This window comes from Eptesicus fuscus, chromosome 24 (assembly GCF_027574615.1).
Source record: "Eptesicus fuscus isolate TK198812 chromosome 24, DD_ASM_mEF_20220401, whole genome shotgun sequence".
NCBI lineage: Eukaryota > Metazoa > Chordata > Mammalia > Chiroptera > Vespertilionidae > Eptesicus > Eptesicus fuscus.
The window spans coordinates 16285175-16303931 of record NC_072496.1 but is presented as its reverse complement, the minus strand read 5'-3'; the positions used below and the strand labels follow the sequence as shown (position 1 = coordinate 16303931).

The 18757-nt window shown below is 52.5% G+C and overlaps 1 pseudogene; it reads right to left on the bottom strand.

The window, feature by feature from the left end:
- LOC103304282 (adiponectin receptor protein 1-like) overlaps positions 1-18757 on the bottom strand; it is a 32837-nt pseudogene that overhangs the window by 11006 nt on the left and 3074 nt on the right.

Genomic DNA, 18757 nt, shown 5'->3' with positions numbered 1-18757 from the left:
CCACGCTCCCTAAAAATTCAATGGAAAAATATCCTCGGGTGAGGAATAACAAAAAAAAATAATAAAATATTTTTTTATTAATTTCAGAAAGGAAGGAAGGAAGAGGGAGAGAGAGATGGAAACATCAATGATGAGAGAGAATCATTGATTGGCTGCCTCCTGCAGGCCCCCTACTGGGGATCGAGCCCACAACCGGGGCATGTGCCCTGTCGGGGAATTGAACAGTGACCTCCTGGTTCATAGGTCGACACTCAACCACTGAACCGCGCCAGCCGGATTCATAGTGTCTTTTTGAAGACATAAACATTTTGATTTTAATAAAATTCAACTTATTATTTTTAAAAATAAAATCTTCCATAATCCCATTGCTGAGATTTCCCCAACATTGGCAATGTGGGGTACATTCTTCCATGTCTTACAAATGCTAATATTCACGTAATAACAAACGAATAATTACTGTTAATACTGAACATAATAATAATAATAATAATAATAATAATACTGAATTATTATTATCCTCCACTTACAGTAAGAAGAGGTGAAAGGTTTGGGAAAGGGCCTGTTCAACAGAAGCTCCAAAAGAAAAGAAGAAAAAGGAAAAGGAAAAGCTGAGACAGAGCTTCAGCTTCAGGGCCTCTGTCGCCACCAGCTGGCCGGAGGCGGTAGCGCTGGCCCGTGGGCTCCCGCTCCACCAGGTGCTCCAGGGACCGCCCACTTCCCCCGCCCCCACCCCTACCCCCAGGCTCTGAGCCACCTCCTTGGGGGGCGTGAGGAAGGGGGACTCAGCCCCGGGACAGAGGCTGGAGCTCTGGGTAGGTCTGCCCCGGGAAGACACTGTGGACGATGGAACTTTCCTAAATGATGGTTATTAAGACCAAAATTCAATTAACCACACTAGAGGAAAGCCTGGATTAGCTTCCCATTCTCTCCGTAGAAAACAAATTATGAAATTGGTATTATATGGAGACCAAGGAGTATGCAGCCCAAAAATGTAGAAAGAGAAATAAGTATAGAGACATGTAAGTCCAACAGTAATAGTAGTTGTTATTACTACTGTCTTTTGAATGCTGTCATACTAGCCATCTTATTTAACGTTTGTGATTCATTGTGGCTTTACCTGTTATTCTAAATAAACATTCCGTGTTGGACATAGTTTTCTATTGTTTTTCTTAAATAACTGCACTTCGCCCCCAGAACTGAATAAGCTGCAGGCCCCACAAATCCTGCCCGTGCCCGCCCGTGCCCGCCCGCGCTTGGGTGTACTTGAAGCTGCTCTTTAATTTTTTTTAATCCTCACCCGGGGATATTTTTTCTATTGACCTTTAGAGAGAGAGTGGAAGGAAGGGAGGAGAGAGAGAGAGAGAGAGAGAGAGAGAGAGAGAGATCAATGTGAGAAACACACATTGACTGTTTGCCTCCAGTCCAGATTGAACCTGCAACCAAGGTAGTGCCCCTGTCAGGGAGTCAAACTTGGGTCTGTGGCCAACGCTCTAACCACTGAGCCACCAGCCAGGCGAGAGGGCTGCTCCTGGAAGAGCACAGAACTACAGGCTGAGATCAGCTTCCAGAGGTCTGCCACTCACTGGGGCTGGGCCTCGGAGCCGGACTGTGCTTCCTTCCTCACGCTCACACACACTCACACACACGCGCACACACACACTCACACACACACACACTCATACACACACACACCAGACACACACACACACACGCTCACACGCGCACTCACACACACGCATACACACTCACACACACAAACACACAGAGACATACACACATGCACACATACACTCACACACGCACTCACACACACCGTCACACACACTCTCATAGACACTCTCATACACACACACATACACACACACACTCATACGCACATGCGCACACACGCACTCACACCCACACATGCACTCACGCATGCACACACACCATCATACACACATGCACACACACTCTCATATACACTCATACACGCATGCACACATCCATACACACACGCACACAAACACACACTCAAACACACACAGACACACACACACACTCTCACACACTCACACACTCTCACACACTCACACTCACACCCACACACTCACACACACACACACACGCACATACACTCATGCGCACGCACACACACTCACTCACACACACGCATGCACACACTCATGCGCACACATGCACACACACACTCACACACTCTCACACACACACACACTCACACACACGCACACACACACTCATGCGCGCACACACACACTCACACACACGACTTCCCGAACCTGCCCTTGTGCTGGCGCTCCTGGTGGCAGCAAGCCTGAGCAGCTTCCTGGAGGGCCTGCTGTGGCTCCTCCGTTTCCGCACTCAGTGCCTGGGCGCCTGGAGTTGCCCCAGAAAAGGGAGGACACCCCAGGACATTGGCACCTGCCAATAGGGGCCTAGAGCTGACGGTGATGGAAGGGGTCCCGGTGTTGGGTGCAGGTGGGGACGATTCTGGAGGAGGGTGTTTTGAGCCTTAATTAACATAAAGAAGCACCGAGCACAGGAAGTGCCGCTGCGTGGGCAGGGGAGAGGGAGGCTGAGCCGGGCAGAGGTCCTCAGGTGGGGTGACGGCTCTGCTCACCTCTCCCCGCCGCCCTGGAGGCCGGAGCTCCTCCGTCTCAGGGACCCGCACCTGCCCAGCCCTGGCACACAGGACGCGCCGGTCCGTGTTTGCGGAGTCACTGGAAGAGCGTGCAGATCTCACAGCCACGTGAGGAGGTCACAGCCTGAGGAGACCCGTGGATAAAACACGCCTTGGGGGGGGTTGATGACAAATATGTGATACCTTAATCAATAAAGTAATTTAAAAAAAAAAAACAAAAAAACAGACCTTTGGGGTTTCCTTTCCTGGCCTGTCTGAGACAGCAAGCCTCACTGCACATCTGTTTGGACAGAATCTCAGCATGTCCGTGGCTCGGTCAGCGGCCAGCAGGTGTGATTTCTGCCTTTGTCTGAGCTGCTCTGGGCTCTGCGTGCCCGGTGCTGTTTTCTGTGCTGAGAGGTAAAGCCATCTATCCGGCCCGCTGCGAACGGGCGCTGTGTCAGTCTCAGAGCCCCTCCGTGTGTAAGCTGGCATCTACTCCTTCCCCGGAGCTGGGGAAGCCGGTCAGCGCAGCGGGACGTGTGGCTTCTGTGACGCGTGGCTGAGTTACTCGCCACGCACCAGTCCTGAACCGTGAACACGCGTGGAGGCGGGTGACGGTGGGTGACGGGTGTCAGCAGCAATGCGACGCAAAGGCTGGAGCTGACTGATGGGTGAGGTCAGGTACAGACGAGTGAGTAAATACATGCTAGTGCAGCTTGCCACTGCATTCTGACCAACAATTCTGCCTTGAAAACGATCTTGTCATTGAGAAGAAAATTCCGGGGGGATGGCTCCAGCGGCCAGGACCCCCAGAGGCACCCAGCAGCCAGCGCGGCAGCACACGCTGCGAATGAAGAGACCCGTGTGGCCCTGTCCTCCCGTGTGGCCCTGTCCTCAGGCGTGGCCCTGTCCTCCGGCGTGGCCCTGTCCTCCGGCGTGGCCCTGTCCTCCGGCGTGGCCCTGTCCTCCGGCGGGAGCATGCATGCAGCCGGTCCCGCCCCCAACTGTGCAGACTCTAGTGGGACAAAGTCCTCCTCTCCCCTTTTTTTTATTATTTATTTTTAATATATTTTATTGATTTCAGAGAGGAAGGGATAGAGATAGATAGAAACATCAATGATGAGAGACAATCATTGATCAGCTGCCACCTGCACGCCCCCTACTGGGGGGGATTGAGCCTGCAACCCGGGCATGCGCCCTTGACCGGAATCAAACCCAGGACCCTTCAGTCCACAGGCCAACGCTCTATCCACTGAGCCAGACCGGCTAGGCCCTCCTCTCTCCTTTAACATAAAGAGAAGCCTTTCCCTGTGAAATGAAAAAAAAATATTTCCATAAATGCCTGCGGTTTTATTGTCACGATTTTTATAGAAGCCTCAGGTCCTGAATCAGCCAGGGGGTGGGAGAGGCCTGTCCCCAGACCTCCAAGCACGTGACAGAGCCCAGCCACCTCGGGCGCTGTGGGTCACAGCCACTCCAGACCCCTGTGCGAAGGGAGGGCTTGACCCCCTCCCTCCAGGACGCGCCATAAGCTATTTAAGATGAAGCCTAGCCCTGGCCTGTTGGCTCAGTGGCTAGAGCGTCGGCCTGTAGATCGAAGAGTCCCGGGTTCGATTCTAGTCAAGGGCACGGACCTGGGTTGCAGGCTCCTCCCCAGCCCAGGCCCCGGTTGAGGCTCATGCAGGAGGCAACCAAACGAAGGGTTTCTCTCACGTCGATGTTTCTCTCTGTCTTTCCCTCTCTCTCCCACTCTCCCTAAAAATCAATGGAAAAATATCCCTGGATGAGGGTTTAAAAAAAAAAAAGCAAGAAAATAACATCTAGGTTGCTTTTTTTTAAAAAAAACTGTAAAAACACATGTTTGTTGTAGAAAATTCTGTCAACATGAATAACATGAAGAAAACATAATCACGCCGAACTCTGCCACCCAGAGCCGCCGTTAGCAAGGCCCCCCTGAGGTCTCAGCAGCGGCTCCTGGTGGCGCCTCCCCCACCCCCCACCCCCCGCCGCCCCCCTGCCCAGCAGAGCTGCTCTGGGAGAGGGAAGTCACCTCCCCAGGCCCCTGGCTTGGCCTGGGCTGACCAGGCAGGAGTGAGATTTGAATAGTCTCTTGTTGAGGGCTGCACAGAGTCCCTCAGAAGGGTCCCAAGCTGCAGACACAGGAATGTTTATTCCAGCAGGACTTACAACAGGAAGAACATTAGTGGCAGCCAAAGGGCCAGCAGTGACGGACAGGCAGCATACATAATGGTGCGTCCATGTGGTGGGGTCCTAGGAGCTGTCCGTGAAGATCCCAACACGGGGAGATCGCAAAAACACTCCACTCTGCCCGGCGGGCGTGGCGCAGGAGCTGAGCTTCGACCTGTAAACCAGGAGGTTCAAATCCCGGTCCAGGCACATCCCAGAGGCAACCACTGAATGCATAAATAAGTGGAACAACAAATCTCTCAAATCAATCTGTAAATTAAAAAGATATGTGCCGAAACCAGTTTGGCTCTGTGGATAGAGCATCGGTCTGCAGACTGAAAGGTTCCAGGTTCGATTCCGGTCAAAGGTCATGTACCTTGGTTGCAGGCACATCCCCGGTGGGGGGCGTGCAGGAGGCAGCTGGTCGATGCTTCTCTCTCATCGATGTTTCTGGCTCTCTATCCCTCTCCCTTCTTCTCCGTAAAAAATCAATAAAATATATTTTTTTTAAAATCAATAAAATATATTTTTAAAATTTTTGGCAAAAAAAAAAGAAAGATATGTGACTATGATACAAAGGCAAGGTGCAGAGCTATGCGTATACTACGGATCTTTTGGGTTAAAATAAGAGTATCGAGAGAAATTAATATCCATGAGATAAATGAGGGAGGCTTTACCCTGCGCTTTCTGCCTTCCTGTGTTGTTTTGAATTTTCTGATCGTATACGGGCGTTATTTTTCAAATGCCACTGAGGAGCCGGCCAGTGTGGCTCGGTGGCTGAGCATCTACCTAGGAACCCAGAGGTGGCTGGTTTGATCCCAGTCATGGCACATGCCCGGGATGCTGGCTCGACCCCCAGTAGGGGCCTGTGGGAGGCAGTCGATCGTTGTTTCTCTCTCATCAGTGTTTCTGCCTCTCTATTCCTCTCCCTTCTTCTCTCTCTCAAAAATCAATAAAAAACAAAAAATACATAAATCTCCTATTCTCATATTAAAAATAATCTACTATTCTTGTATCTAAGCAACCTTTTTTCCAAAGCCTATTATCGGAATCTGTGAGGTGCGGCTGCTGTAGCTACTGTGACTGCTGCCGTCCTGGTGTGTGGCACACAGTAGGTACTAAGTAAACGTTTCTTCAGTGGATGAGATTGGTGGCGAGGTTGTAAGCATTCCTTTCTGATCTTTATTTCCCTTCAGAGAACACTCCCTAAACTAAATTCACTGCGCCAATAGAACTCGGGCCTCAAACCCTCCAAGGTCTCTAAAGCAACAATTGTGAATTGTGAATTGTCATTTGTGCAATTGTCAACAATTGTCATTGTGAATGTGGCCTGCGACCTCCGCTGTGTTCACACATGCAACTTATTCGTGCTCTGGCACGTGCTGTCTGCACTGGACAGAGCGAGGGGCCGGTGCTGACTTTCTCCGGTGGTTTTCGGAGCTACGTTATTCACTCGGCAGTGTTTGCTGAGCACCTACTATGTGTCCCAGGTGCAGGGACTACGGGGTGTGCAAACAGACGGGGGGTCCCTGTCAGGAGGACCTCCCTGGAGGGCCAGGCGCATGCATCTCAGATCCAAAGCCTCTTCCTAGTTGAACCCTTCTATTGCCTGAAGGACACCCACAGACAGCAGCAGGTCTGCCCAAGCGTTTGTAAGTATCTCACATGTCATAGAAGGAGAAACGCAGGGCACAGCTGTGGGGTGTGAGCGTAACTTCCAGGGCGAGGATGCCGCAGTCGGATGCTGCATTCACACGCGGGGGCATTCGGAATCGTCGGCCACAGATGCAGGCGGCGCCTGGGGTTGTGCTGACAAGATGGTTTCTGAGCCTGGGACCGCTGGGGTCTGTGGGAACAGGCCGTGACGCCTGCCTTCTGTCTCCCTGACCATTTATGCATTCATTGGTTGATGTAAGTGCCCTGACCAGGGAGGATGGGTGACCTGGCCGGGCTGGAGGACGTCCTGAGGCCCTGGCCCCACCCAGGGGTCACCAGGCTCTCGTCCCCAAGGCTAAGAAAAGCAGAAATGCCTCGAGGGGACACACGGCCCCATAAGGACACCAGGTCGGGCAGCCTTGTGTGGCCTGGCCTGGCCTCGCGGGCAGTCACACCGCATATCTCCCGACACCCAGGAAAGGGAGAGGCGCGGCGGGCAGGGACCGGGTGTTGGCTTCCAGGTGTCAGACGGCAGGATTCTGGCTGAGACAGGTGGAAAGGTGCTAATCAGATAAAGCCCTCCTCATAAAGGACCTGAAGCTAAGCCCGGAGTGTGCCCGGTCAGATCTATTTCACTTTTTTAACCCAACAGTTTCTAAGCTGCCCGGGCAGCGCAGCTATAGCTGCTCCTGTGTCAGCGTGTGGCCCCGGGCGAGCGCCCCGGAGACCAGGCCGCAGTCACAAGCCAGGCAGTGGGGCCAGGCAATATTTTCTTCTGATTATTTTTATTTCTTACAAAGTTTATTTTATTTCATTTTTACTCATTTTCTTATTTATTGATTTGAGAGAGAGAGAGGGGGGGGGGGGGAGGCATGGATTTGTTTCTCCACTGATCTATGCATTCATTGGTTGATGTAAGTGCCCTGACTAGGAATCAAACCCACAACCTGGATGTATCAGGACGATGCTCTAACCAACTGAGCTGCCCAGCCAGGGCCTCTTATGGATTTTATTGATTAACCCTTACTAATAATAGCAGTTATAATTAATACATTTCAATACAGGATGTATTTCATCAAGAATAATTAATAGTAACCCTTAATAAAGACATATTCGTTATCAACTGCTTTCTAATATATTTACTTTTAGTGAATCGCAAAATAACACATATTTGTGGCAAAAAGAAATATTCACGCAGCATTGCAGGGAATGAGGTGAGAAGGACAGCCCCCCTCCCCCACACTTACACTCCCCGGTCCCCCCTCCCACGGTAAGAGTTTCCTGACTTTCCTATGCACATGCCAACACACACATGCATATTCAGTGTAGAGCCTTTAGAAAACATGCAAATGTGCTTGCATATGTATATTGCTTGGCAATTTGCTGTTTTCATTTCACCATTTCATGGGGGACCTCTTCCCACAATAGTACATGTTGAGCCACAAGTTCTTTTTGGTGGGGGTACATCGGTTTCCTTCGAACCCATGTACCCCAGTTTATTTCATCAGGGAGTACACCCTCCGGAGCCTGGGGTGGAGGCACACAACCCCGATGTGATGAGCTCACCGGGCAGGGGCCTCTCACACACCCCCAGGAAGGGCAGAGGGGCCACGGCCAGAAGGGGCCACGTGCTGGGTAATGCCCTCCCCTCCCGGGGCCGCTAGGCCTGAGTCATCACACTGAGATGGCTGCCCAGTGCCCACTCCACATGATGAGAAACCTGAGCGGCTGAGGGTTAGCGCGAGACCCAGCCCCTGGGGAAGAGCCCACACCTGGCCTGAGCCCCTCAGCCCAGCTGACCCACACCCTCCTGGGGCGTCAGCCCTCCTGCGGGGCGATGGAGGGGCGTGGGGGTCTGCAGGTGTGGGCACACGCATCCCCACCACACTCCAGCTGCATGCAGAATCCTGGGCTGGTCATCTGCACGCTCCATGCCTCAGTTTCCCCAGCTGTCCCGTGGACGAGAGGCACGTGGAGAGCAGGTTAATGGGGAATTAGACGAGGTGACACATGCAGAGCATCGAGGAGTGTCTGGCCCAGCACAGACGCGCCTTCCTCCTCCTTCCCTGGCTGGAGAGGGGTGGACTGCATTGTGCCGAGCCCCCTTCCCTCTCAGCAGGTGTGTGTGACAGCAAGCCTCCTGAGAAGGTTTGCGACGTGGGGTACACGAAGGTGGCTCTCGGTCACGTCCACGGAGAGGGTCAGTAAGGAAAGCCCAGTGTCCTGCATCCTAACGGTTTTTACTGGAAGTCAGATGGGACCATGGGAGCTCCCAGCAGAGGGGGGCGTGACGCTGCTGCGGGGCCGTCGAGGGCACCTCTGTCCGCCAGCCTCGTCCTGTGACGTCACAGACAACCAGGCACCTCGGCCTGGTACGGAGCCTCGGCTGTGCGGGGATCAGCGAGGGGGCAAGTATGAAGGGCGGGTGCCGAAGACCCTGGTGCACGTGAAACACTCGCTGGCGTGGGGTCGCCTCTGCCCGTGGCCTCGGTCCCTGCACGGCACCCGATCTTCCTCCATCCCCTTCGCTGTCTGGGCAGATGTCCTGGTGCCGCTCCGGGCCAGAGGCCTCTGCACAGCAGAGGTCACCCCTGGGTCCTCGCCTCTCGGAAGTGGCCTCTGTGTTAAAGAAACAGCTATCCATGACACTTGTTAATGATGGCAGGGTTTAAAAAAAAAAAAAAGAGCAGCTAAGGGTTAGGCCAAGACCCCACCCCTGTGGAAGAACCCAGCCAGTGTGGCTCAGTGGTTGAGTGTCAACCCATGAACCAGGAGGTCACAGTTCAAGTCCCAGCTAGTGCACATGCCCAGATTGTGGGCTTGATCCCCAGTCGGGGGCGTGCAAGAGGCAGCTGATCAGTGATTCTCTCTCATTGATATTTCTGTCTCTCTCTCTCTCTCTCTCTCTCTCTCTCTCTCTCTCTCCCTTCCTTTCTCTTTGAAACCAATAAAAACCTATTTCAAAAAAAAAAAAAAAAGATGGCAGGTTTTATTCAGGACAGCCTTGTTAGAGTTAGGGACCACTACCACCGAATTCTGCGGGGGTGGGAGAGAGATTGGTCTCCATCCTCAACTCCAAGTACATCAGGAGCAGTGAGACTTCCTAGCCTAGGAGCAGGGTGGTGGACAGTGGATGGAAAAGTATCAAGAGGTAATTAGTATGAAAACCTAAAAAAAAAGAGGCATTAATAACATCACTAAGATCACATCAGGATAAGGGGGGATTCTTGTTGAAGACAGGCCAGAGTGCTCAGACATCATTGCGGGGGAGTTTGAGGACGAGGAACCTGGGTTATTGAGGGTGTGGGCTTTTCAGAGAGGTGCACCCCGGGACGGGCAGGCCCGAGCCCACCAGGAACTCGGTGAGGATTCCGGGACGAGCGTGGACTGGAGTCTCTGAGGCAGAGAAGGGGAGAGACCAGACCGAGGCTGAACCCTCTCCCAACTCTGATGACTGAGACTTTGTGCCTCCTCCCTCCCCTCCTCTCTCAGCTGTTCGCCAGTTTCCATGAGGAGGGTCATAGAAATAAAAACACCAAAAACTCCAGTTCGCCTCTGGGATTATCTACGGGCAACTCTGTTTTTGAAAAAGGAATTTGTCAAAGAAGAGACTAAAACCAGACTAAAAAGAGTATTGGAAAGATTTTTTAAATTTATTTTATTTTATTGTTTGGTTGTTGTTAATCCTCACCCGAGGATACCTTTCCATTGATTTTTAGAGAGAGGGAAAGACAGAGAGAAACATCGATGTGAGAGAAACACGTCGATTGCTTGCCTCCTGCACGAGCCCCGACCAGAACCTGGGCCAGGGAGGAGCCTGCAACCAAGGTATCTCCCTTGACCACAATCGAACCCAGGACCCTTTGGTCTGCAGGCCGATGCTCTATCCACTGAGCCACACCGGCTAGGGTAGTACTGGAAAGATGTTACATGGATTTCACTTCTGCCATACTCTGCCTTCTAGTGTACAATTGAGCAGGGTTGAAAATACAGCGTGTCCCCCAAAAGTGTATACACACTTAACAGCTGATAGCTCAATTTTAAAATGAAATGTATTTCAATAAACACTGTCTTTATAATTATTCAAAGTATGTGTACATATTTTGGGGGATATATATAGTCACCCAAGGATGTTTTTCCATTGATTTTTAGAGAGAGTGGAAGGGAGGTGGAGAGAGAGACAGAAACATTGATGTGAGAGAGACACATGTGCCCGACCAGAGCCAGATCGAGCCTGCAACCGAGGTACGTGTCCTTGACCGAATTGAACCGGGGCCCTTCAGTCTGTGGGCGACACTCTATCCAGCAAGCCACACCGGCTAGGGTGGGGCCCCTCAATATTAATAACAGTTCCGCACACAGAGCTGCTCCCCAGGACTCGGCTATGCAGGTTAAGTTTCCAAATTCTCTGGCTCATCCCCCAGAAACTCCTCACGAGGTGGGAAAGTGAGTTCTGATTAGCAAATGAGTCACAGAGTTCTAGAAGTCCTCTCTTCCACAGAATTCTAGAAGTCCTCTCTTCCACAGAATTCTAGAAATCCTCTTCCCCAGAATTCTAAAAATCCTCTCTTCCACAGAATTCTAGAAATCCCCCATTCCACAGAATTCTAGAAATCCTCTATTCCACAGAATTCTAAAAGTCCTCTCTTCCACAGAATTCTAGATATCCCCCATTCCACAGAATTCTAGAATTCCTCTCTTCCACAGAATTCTAGAAATCCCCCATTCCACAGAATTCTAGAAATCCTCTCTTCCACAGAATTCTAGAAATCCCCCATTCCACAGAATTCTAGAAATCCTCTCTTCCACAGAATTCTAGAAATCCTCTCTTCCACAGAATTCTAGAAGTCCTCTCTTCCACAGAATTCTAGAAATCCTCCCTTCCACATAATTCTAGAAATCCCCTATTCCACAAAATTCTAAAAGTCCTTTCTTCCACAGAATTCTAGAAATTCTCTCTTGCACAGAATTCAAAAGTCCTTGCTTCCACAGAATTCTAGAAGTCCTCTCTTCCACAGAATTCTAGAAATCCTCGCTTCCACAGAATTCTAGAATTCCTCTCTTCCACAGAATTCTAGAAATCCTCTCTTCCACAGAATTCTAGAAATCCCCTATTCCACAGAATTCTTTTTTTTTTATTCCACATAATTCTAAAAGTCCTTCCTTCCACAGAATTCTAGAAATCCTCTTTCCACAGAATTCTTGAAAGCCCCTATTCCACAGATTCCTAAAAGTCCTTTCTTCCACAGAATTCTAGAAATCCCCTATTCCACAGAATTCTAGAAATCCTCTCTTCCACAGAATTCTAGAAATCCTCCATTCCACAGAATTCTAGAAATCCTCTATTCCACAGAATTCTAGAAATCCTCTCTTCCACAGAATTCTAGAAATCCCCTATTCCACAGAATTCTAAAAGTCCTTTCTTCCACAGAATTCTAGAAATCCTCTATTCCACAGAATTCTAGAAGTCCTCTCTTCCACAGAATTCTAGAAATCCTCTCTTGCACAGAATTCTAGAAGTCCTCTCTTGCACAGAATTCTAGAAATCCTCGCTTCCACAGAATTCTAGAAATCCTCTCTTCCACAGAATTCTAGAAGTCCTCTCTTGCACAGAATTCTAGAATTCCTCGCTTCCACAGAATTCTAGAAATCCTCTCTTCCACAGAATTCTAGAAAGCCCCTATTCCACAGAATTCTAAAAGTCCTTTCTTCCACAGAATTCTAGAAATCCTCTCTTCCACAGAATTCTAGAAAGCCCCTATTCCACAGAATTCTAAAAGTCCTTTCTTCCACAGAATTCTAGAAATCCTCTATTCCACAGAATTCTAGAAATCCTCGCTTCCACAGAATTCTAGAAGTCCTCTCTTCCACAGAATTCTAAAATTCCTCTCTTCCACAGAATTCTAGAAATCCCCTCTTCCACTGAATTCTAGAAATTCTCACTTCCACAGAATTCTAGAAATCCTCACTTCCACAGAATTCTAGAAATCCTCTCTTCCACAGAATTCTAGAAGTCCTCTCTTGCACAGAATTCTAGAATTCCTCTCTTCCACAGAATTCTAGAAAGCCCCTATTCCACAGAATTCTAGAAATCCCCTATTCCACAGAATTCTAAAATTCCTCTCTTCCACAGAATTCTAGAAATCCTCTCTTCCACAGAATTCTAGAAAGCCCCTATTCCACAGAATTCTAGAAATCCTCTCTTCCACAGAATTCTAGAAAGCCCCTATTCCACAGAATTCTAGAAATCCTCTCTTCCACAGAATTCTAGAAATCCTCGCTTCCACAGAATTCTAGAAGTCCTCTCTTGCACAGAATTCTAGAAGTCCTCTCTTGCACAGAATTCTAGAATTCCTCTCTTCCACAGAATTCTAGAAATCCTCTATTCCACAGAATTCTAGAAAGCCCCTATTCCACAGAATTCTAGAAATCCTCGCTTCCACAGAATTCTAGAAATCCTCTCTTCCACAGAATTCTAGAAATCCTCTCTTCCACAGAATTCTAGAAGTCCTCTCTTCCACAGAATTCTAAAAGTCCTCTCTTCCACAGAATTCTAGAAAGCCCCTATTCCACAGAATTCTAGAAAGCCCCTATTCCACAGAATTCTAGAATTCCTCTCTTCCACAGAATTCTAGAATTCCTCTCTTCCACAGAATTCTAGAAATCCTCTCTTCCACAGAATTCTAGAAATCCTCTCTTCCACAGAATTCTAGAAATCCCCTATTCCACAGAATTCTAAAAGTCCTCTCTTCCACAGAATTCTAGAAATCCCCTATTCCACAGAATTCTAGAAATCCTCGCTTCCACAGAATTCTAGAAATCCTCGCTTCCACAGAATTCTAGAAATCCTCTTCCCCAGAATTCTAAAAATCCTCTCTTCCACAGAATTCTAGAAATCCTCTCTTGCACAGAATTCTAGAAATCCTCTCTTCCACAGAATTCTAGAAATCCCCTATTCCACAGAATTCTAGAATTCCTCTCTTGCACAGAATTCTAGAAGTCCTCACTTCCACAGAATTCTAGAAATCCTCTCTTCCACAGAATTCTAGAAAGCCCCTATTCCACAGAATTCTAGAAATCCTCTCTTCCACAGAATTCTAGAAAGCCCCTATTCCACAGAATTCTAGAATTCCTCTCTTGCACAGAATTCTAGAAGTCCTCGCTTCCACAGAATTCTAGAATTCCTCTCTTCCACAGAATTCTAGAAAGCCCCTATTCCACAGAATTCTAGAACTCCTCTCTTCCACAGAATTCTAGAAATCCTCTCTTCCACAGAATTCTAGAAAGCCCCTATTCCACAGAATTCTAGACTCCTCTCTTCCAGTCCTCATGGCTGACACTGGGATCATGGGGGAGTTTTAACTAGTCTGATGCCAGGGTCCCACCCCAGAGGCTCAGATTCCTGTCATCTGAGGGGCAGCTGGGAGTCAGGAATTGAAGAATCTCCCTAGGCCATGATGATATGCAGCCAAGTCTGGGACCCTCCTGTACGCAGCATCCTCCTCTGGAACCCAGAGAAGCGGGAGGCCTGGCACGAGGTTTGCCTCTCTGGCCTCCATCCCTCGGGCCCAGTTCCTCTGCTCCGTTACCCCAAGTCCCCCCTCGGGGAAAGGCCAGATTTCTCTCCCTGAAGAGGCCTGGCCTCCTAGGTGTGGCTCATTGGCATGCTAATTCCCCAGCCGGCACCTTGGCTTCGCAAGTACCTGCCAGCTGACTACTTCCTCCAGCCGCCTCGCCCAGGCTGCAGAAACGTGAGAAACCAAGGCCCTTTCATCTCTTCAGCGCCTTTCATCGGAGCCTTTTAAAGTGGAAAGTTCCAGCGATCAAAGACCCCAGGAGGAAGGTGGAGGCAGGTCCCACTCTCCCCATCTTACTGCTGGCAACACTGAGGCTCCCGGGCGCCCCGCGGAGCCCTCCAGTTCCTCTTGAGACAAACCCACTGACAGGAACCTGCAGGGCTCACAGCGTGAGAGTCTTCTAGAAAGTGCTGCAGAACCACACAGCTCTCTTGTGTCTCAGCATCTTACCACCAAGGTCCGGCCACCTCACTGGACGCAGGAGACGCCGGGGGTGCCTGTGGCGTGCCCATCACCATGAGCCCTCTGGCCAGGGAGCTCCCCTGAGGCCCGGCTGTCGCTGAGGGAACCCAAGTTCAGGGAGGCCCCCGTGAGGGCGTGCGAGTGAAAAGGACTAACATGACCAGCACGGCCCTGCACCTGCCGGAGGGGGGAGGGAGTGGGGGGGGGGGGCGCGGGGCGGCCTGCCTGGGCTCGGAGCAGAGACAGGGGCACCCAGGCCCTGAAGTTCCTTCACATGGCGTGTCCCCTGAGCAGTGTGTCATGACCAGATGCCGGGCTGGTGCGGGGAGTGCACAGCCTGTCAGCTGCAGCTCCAGACAGCCCCCCAGGGAAGGGGACAGCGACGCAGGGGCCATCAGGGGCGATGGCGCACGGTGGGGGCTGGGAGCACCCACAGGAGACCCTGACCTGGCCTTGGGGTCAGGGCTCCTTTGGGGTGTCCACACCCACACTGCTCCGTGGGGCAGAACCCCAAGCCATCTAGCTCCGGTCAGAAGCCCTGGCGACTGCTGGGAGGAAGGGAGAGCCACTGGGCTGGGCCGGCTGGGGACTGAGCTCGATGGATGCCAATTGTCGGAAAGGCTGTGGGGCTGAAACTGGGAGAGGCCTTTTAGGGTCTGAGGGAGATGCCCCCCAAACAGCCCCTTCCCAGATCGGGGGCTTCCTGGGCATATCCTGGCCTTCCAAACCGAGAGCCGGGCAGATGTCAGGAGTTGAGTGATGGCTGCACAGAAACAGAGGCTGTCAAAGCGTGAGATGGCGCGTGTGGCCGCCCCTCCACATCCGCCGCCCCCTCTTCCCTGAAGATGGCCTCGCACTGGCCTTGGACTGTCAGCTGAGGTCGCTTCCAATGAGTCAGTCCTCACACACTGAGCGCCCAGGACCTTGTATCGTGTGCTGGGCTCCGGGGGGGCGGAGCCATACTCCACAGTCATGCCCACAAGGAGAGTACGTCCAGGTTAGGGAGACAAGGTTAGTTTCATAGACATGAAATGTCTACATACCACTCACACGTGTACATGTGTGTGGACCCACACATACCTACATGTACACACAGAGAAAAGGTTACATGAAAGGGATGATAGCAGCTGCCCTCATATTTACTTACTAGAGGCCCGGTGCACGAAATCCATGCACAGGTGCGGTCCCAGGCCTGGCTGGCGATCGAAGCATGAGCGTCGGGCATGGAAGGGCAGGTCCCAGCTGACCTCTGGGCCCTGGGCAGCACCTGGGCCCTCAGGCCCCCAAGGGCCCCCCTCTGCCTGAGTCACCACGCCCGAGTCCCCACGCGGAGATGCGATGAGTGCAGCCGGACACGGTGGGCCGGGACGCAGCATGGGCCTCGGGACGGGCAGCGTGCTCTCTCTCCTGGCCAGCCTCACAGACCGGCTCCTGCGTGAACCCTCGGGGAGCCTGACCGGCCCCTGTGGTCCCAGCGGAAGAGGCTGCCGTGGGTTCGGGGCGGGCTCCTCACGAGCACCCGGCACCTGAGCGCAGGGGGCTTCCCCAGCGTGCGAGCCCTGGCGTCCCAGGGGAGGGTAGCAGGGGGAGTGAGAGCGAGCTCAGCAGACACCCCACATTCTCACCGCACCTCTGTCCCTGTCACCCTGGCCCCCAGGTAGCCGGTGAGAGGTTGGTCGCCGCCACCCACCCCCAGCTCCCCATCCCAGCCCAGGGACTGGCCCAGTTGGGCGATCAGGGCCTCCCGGCCGCAGGTGGTCCATCTGCAGGGCAATCGGTTGGGGCAGGAGGGGGGGCCGCCTGCTCCCTCAGGGTGATCATCGGGGCGATTGGGCCCCCACTCACACCCTCCTTGGCCTGGCATCGCCTGCTCACCGGCTCCACTATCCTGCCGTGGTCCTGCCCTCATTGGGGCCCATCAGGGCCAGCAGCACCTCCACTGCCACCCACTGCCAGCGCCACATCACCGACGCCCACCATGTTCCGCGCCGCTCCCTGGTGGTCAGCGCAGGTCATAGCGAGCGGGCGAACTCCCGGTCGATCACCTTGCATATTAGGCTTTTATTATATAGGATAGTCCTTTTCTTTTTGTCTGTGGTTCATGTCTGATTTCTGCAGAAATAGGACTCATATGAAATGACTGGGACCCCTGGAACTGCGAGGGCAGCTGAGGGCAGGCCTGGAGAGAAATCTGTTTGCAGGGGAAGGAGGACTTAAACTGAGTTTTGCAAGGTGGGTGGGGTTTGCACCCCGAATCAGGACGAGGACCACATTACCCTTGAGCAGGCCCAGTGGTGGGCTGGTGGGATTTGAGAGGTGAGGAGGGAGAGATGGCCTGAAGGGGGAGCACCAACCCTGGATTTGGTCAAAGGGCTCTGATTTCAATGACCTCAGGCCTCCCGGGCTCATGTCCTCCTCCAGTCACCCCTCACCCCGCGGAGCCACGGGAAGGAAGGCTCCGTGAAGCCACACGGCGAAGGCCCAGGCCCGCCGCCTCAGTGCCTCCGAGGGCTGAGCCGCCGGGGAGTCCTCCCTCAGGCCGACAGGAGGCAGCAGGAGACCTGGCCTCGTCCTCAGGCTGCTGTGACCCAGAGGCGGCCTTCTCTACTCTAGGGGGCTCCTGGGTGGGCGCCTCAGCTCTGCACCCTGGGAGAGGACCCCTGCCGCCCCCACCCACCCCTGCCCAGGGCCCAGGACCAAGCACAGGGCCAGGGGTGGGCTCCCACAGCCACCTGCACCCCGAAGCACACCCCGCCCCAGAGAGGCTGCCCCAGGGGGTGTGCCCCGGAGCTGCAGCTTGGAGTCTCTTGTCCCAGACTTCCAAAGAAACCGTTCCAAAGGCCCCTCGAAGGAGGTCTCTTTGCCACCGGGGCTGACATGACTTCTAGCACCTTCATGTCAATGGGAGGCTTGACAACAGATAAGGTGGTTCTGGGAGGTACCCCAGAACTCACCCCAGAGCCCCCAGCAGCGTGCACGGGACAGTGGGGAGAAGACAGGCCCTCCAGGGTGAAGGATTCTTTGCTGGACTCGACTCTGGCTCTGCGTTTGGCAAGAAGGGCTCGGAGGTGCTGTGTGTGTCTGCAAGGCAGCAGGGGTCCGCGCCTGGGCTGCTGGCCCGCGTTCCTTCTTCGTTCATCATTACTCTTCTGCAGGGAGCGCTTCCTGAGTCACAGTCATCGAAACGGCAGCACAAACACTCGCTTCCTTCTCCGTGGGACCGGAATCAAGGGTTTCTTCCGTAGAACCCTCCGGGGGAGACCAATCTTTGTTTTCCATGCTCGTGTCCAGGATGACGTTTTAACGTATCTGTGCTCAGCAGGCACGTTCCAGAAAGCGGCCACAGCGTCGGGTGTGATGACCAGACACCCTGCCGGCTGTCTCCGCTCTTTTTAATATATTTTATTGATTTTTACAGAGAGGAAGAGAGAGGGATAGAGAGTTAGAAACATCGATGAGAGAGAAACATCGATCAGCTGCCTCCTGCACACCCCCTACTGGGGATGTGCCCGCAACCAGGGTACATGCCCTTGACCGGAATCGAACCTGGGACCCTTGAGTCCGCAGGCCGACGCTCTATCCACTGAGCCAAACCGGTTTCGGCTGTCTCCGCTCTTTATCGCGTGTGGAGACACAAACGTGGAGAATCCATGTCTTCCTTTCTCTAAAGCTGAAAGGTTCCTTTAACTGGATTGGCCTGCTGTGTGAACCGGGGTCGGGAAAGGCTCACCCAGAGGCTTTGGGTAGAAAAAAAAAAAAGAAAAAGAACTGAACAAAGTAAAGCCGTCATTTTAAGAAACTCAGCCTGTGGGGCTCAGAATCTACTCTGAGTTTGTTATGCGAACGTATAGGGGTTCACTAAACAAAGAGAGCTTCTGGTCCCTTTCCTGGCACATCAGTGCCTTCCTTCCGGGGTGCTGCCCCTCAATCCCTCGTAACCACTGGATCTGAAATAAACTGTGGGGACGGGGGCGGCCCAGGCAGGAGCGATGAAATCAAAGCGAGGCCGGGATCAAAGGGCGAACAGCTGCGGGTCTCACCGGCTCCCCGGGCTGCCTTCCCGGTTTTCTCTCCAATAAACAACCCGGCTCTCAGCCCAGGCTGTGGGGCGCGCCCAGGGGCTCCCCGAACAACAAAGAGGCCTGGGGAAGAGGGTACTTAGCACTTAGAGAGGAAAGGCGGGCCTCGGAGACTCGGGGAGGCAGGACGGCGGTGGGGAATGAGGAGCAGAAGCGGCCGGCGGCCCGCGTGG